We start from the raw sequence: 4050 nt of genomic DNA, 5'->3' as shown, positions 1-4050 counted from the left end.
CCCCCGCCCGCACAACTAGATGTTTAACAGCAGAGAAAACCCCCTAAATTATATAGTTTCAACTTGAAATTTGATTACTTTTCTAAGAGTGACCCCAATGTTAGAAAAGTGAAACATCACCTTTTCATATTTCCATGAAAGCTGTACACCACCAGGGTACAAAGATTGTCTTAGGGTATTTTTGACCCGGCAGTTATAAAATCATTAACACACCACAAAGACACACACACACACACAACACACCAACACACACACACACACACACACACACACACACACACACACACACCACACCACACACACACACACACACACACACACACACACACACACACACACACACACACACACACACACAAATGAGAAATTGAGATTATGTGTGCTACTGGTTGAACTCAGCCAGCAGCTCCTGAAGAGGAAGACCACCATGGTTGGCACAGTTAGAAAGAACAAGCCTGAGCTCCCCCCTGCACCCTCGCAACAAGGGGAGGAGGCCTTCTCATCAAAGTTTGCCTTCACCCCCACCACTACTCTAGTTTCTTACCTCCCAAAGTCGAACAAGAATGTGGTCCTCCTGAGCACACTGCACAAAACAGCTGTAATCAGTGATCTTGAGGACAGGAAGCCAGCCATCATCCTGGACTACAACCACAACAAAGGAGTCATGGACAACCTGGACAAGGTGATTGGATCTTACAGCTGCATGAGGATGACTGACCGCTGGCCCTGGTCATCTTCCATAATATCATTGATGTGTCCTCATACAATGCCTTTGTGATTTGGAACAAAGATCAACCCTACCTGGATACCTGATAAGCGGAACAAGAGGAGGGTGTTCCTGGAGCGCTGGGAAAGCACTTGTAACCCCACATTCAAAGAAGGGAGCGCTCCCCGCACAGCAGCCTCTGCAGTGCTGCAGTGATTTCTCTGTACTTTGCTCCGTTCATCTTTCCATCGATCCTGACTTAGTCTCCCAGTCCCCGCACAGCAGCCTCTGCAGTGCTTGTGAAAGCTGTTCAGGGTCTGATCTTGACCTGATCCACCTGAGGCTGCAGCTGGGGCAGGCAAGAGGAGGAGATGCCAATTCTGCCACCAAAGAAGGACTGTAAAACAAATACTATGTGCTGCACATGTGAGAAATACATCTGCAAAGTCCATGCACACACACTTGCATACTYTCCTACACATTTGCTAATTAGAGTTGATTTATGTTCTTCACGTTTTTGTTTTGTATCTATTATCTTATTTTATTCTTATTTATTGTTGTTGTTTAWACACCTTGTGGGTGGGGGCAATGGTTAAAAAAATGGGAGAATACTAGCATTTTGTGGTTGAATTCCTCATTGTACAATAAAATGCATTCAAAACTACTTTCTGCAAATTTCTGCTACTTTCTTAGGCTATACAAGTGCTCTCTCTTGCAATTTTCTTTTTTTACACCTATACAGTACCTTCAGCAATAATAATAATAAACCTCTACTTTAGTAAAGAAAACAATTATTACAGGTGTGTTGTAATAAAAACAAGCGGTGTCCGCTGATTAAATCCAGTGTTTCTGCATTGTGAAGAGGGAAAACCCASATATTCACAAAGTTTGTGATGAATGACAGGTTGTTACTTCATGCAAAATAGATTTGCGGATTTAAATTAAATTAAGCTGCTTTATTTTAGGGATTTAGTGAAGGTGGGTAATTTTTTACTCATAGGACAAGGGGGTAAACAGAATGTTAAGAATTCAAAGGTTAAAGCTTTTTTCATTTTTCAAGTTAACCTACAGTAAAGAATGGCAGGCTGAGCTGTAATATTTTCAAACACAATTAAATGTGTATTTCTTGCTTATTTACAACATGATGCTTATAATGTATTGACACTAAACCACAGTGTAAAAACCTCAAAGATAAACATGTAATTAATGTATCTAAAATAGGCAATAATGAATAATTTGATGATAAAACAAGTGATATCATGACACTGAAGCATATAATATTACGTAATATAAAATGTTAATAACAGGCCATTGAGTAATAATGTCTGACAGCAATACAAAGTACATTATTAAACACATAAGGAGCAACTTATTCCAAGAGTTTGAAAATATTGAAAAGCTGTTATCAATATTATCCGTATTAGTCACTGAAGAGTAGGACTATTAATAATGGTTAAATCCATTGAAAAGATCAGCAACATGTTCTAAAAAAATCTGGAAATGGAAAAAGAGCAGAAGCCAAATCCATCCCATTTCTCATCAATATACATAACAGAGCTCAACAGTTTAAAGTCCTAAACATAGAAGTTACTTACCTCTGTTCATCATTTCTCATCAATATACATAACAGAGCTCAACAGTTTAAAGTCCTAAACACTAGAGTTACATACCTGTGGTTCATCCATTTCTCATCAATATACATACAGAGCTCAACAGTTTAAAGTCCTAACACTAGAAGTTACATACCTCTGGTTCATCCCATTTCTCATCAATATACATAACAGAGCTCAACAGTTTAAAGTCCTAAACACTAGAAGTTATTTCTCTGGTTCATTCAGCATTCCTGTGGGAAAAGTAATGGGAAAGAATAGGGTTTTGGGATGAATGCCGGAAATAAGGCAGAGGTTAAAACATCATATACCTTTTTCTATTTTTATTATTGTTTACTTATTTATTTAATAAATACTTTCTTACCACAATTTTGTGCTTAAAATCGCATTGTTGGTTAAGGGCTTGTAAGTAAGCATTTCACTGTATTCGGCGCATGTGACAAATACATTTGATTTGATCTTATTGTTTGTTCTATGAGATATATCAGTCAGTTAAGATGCCCTTTATGAATTAAACACACATATATACTTTGACTGTAGCTTAGGCCTGCATTAGTTGATGTATTGTATAAGTATTTCATATATTTTTTATAACAATGACAAAATAACCAAACTTTGAACCTATTGAATTAAAATCCGGGATCCATAGGCAGAAATGCATCTTGGTATTATGGTACTCTACTGATAAATGTTTAAACAAATAACGTTCAGCCTTTTAGATCATAATAAAAAGACAGGGGACCTGATCCTAGATCAGCACTCTGAGACGTTTTATGACTGCAGCCCTAGTGTAACAGCTAAACACAGCTCAAAACAAAATGTTAAATTATACATTAAGACCAGTGCTTAATTTCAGCGGATCCTGCCGGAACAGGATCCGGCACCTCTCGGTTTTGGACTGTTTCATTCCGGAACCTATGTGGCCGGATCCAGTAGCTCTTGTGGCATGAAAAGTGATTTTATTTAGCCCACAATATGAGTCTCCACACACCTAGGCTAGGCTATTGATGGATTCAAGACAAGGTCGTTTTTATTTACCATCGATTCTCAGTTACTCGTGTCAAAGTATCCTGTCATTTCCATCATTTGTGCATTATTATGGTGTTTCAAGACAACTGGGATCTCAGAAAAAAACGAGGTCAAATGAAATCACGAAAGGTCCTCAGTTTCCAGACTTGGAATTCCGAGTTGGATGACCGTTCAACATCAATTTGCTCAGTAGGTGCAGTTTTTTTCAGAGTTCCCAGTTGTCTTGAATGCACTGAAGTCGGAAGTTGAAGATTTCCCAATTCGATTCCGATCTTTTGAACGCAGCATTAAAAAGATTATGCCAAAGTTTTCAGTATGTAAAAGGATGTAGAATTGCATGAAATGCATTTATACAAGACAAACATTTTCCCGGCCACAAAAATGTTTCCCCATGTGTGCAACTTCTTATGCCTCTACTCTACTGCTCTACTGCTCATCTACAAGACCCTGCTAGGTAAGTCCCCTTATCTCAGCTCGCTGGTCACCATAGCAGCACCACTGTAGCACGCACTCCAGCAGGTATATCTCTCTGGTCACCCCAAAACCAATTCTTCTTTGGCCGCCTCCCTTCCAGTTCTCTTGTCCAGGTTCTCCTCTTGCTTGGTCTCCCTCTGGGGTTTCTCTCTCTTCTGCTGCTGTTGGGGCTGCTCTCCTGCTGCTCTTCTTTCATCCTGCTTGCTCTTCTCTTCTTTGCCCTTCTCTGCT

The sequence above is a fragment of the Salvelinus sp. IW2-2015 genome, unplaced genomic scaffold, assembly GCF_002910315.2.
Source record: "Salvelinus sp. IW2-2015 unplaced genomic scaffold, ASM291031v2 Un_scaffold4138, whole genome shotgun sequence".
NCBI classification, from domain to species: domain Eukaryota; kingdom Metazoa; phylum Chordata; class Actinopteri; order Salmoniformes; family Salmonidae; genus Salvelinus; species Salvelinus sp. IW2-2015.
The sequence above is the reverse complement of the archived record's forward strand: the minus strand, read 5'-3'. Positions refer to the sequence as shown.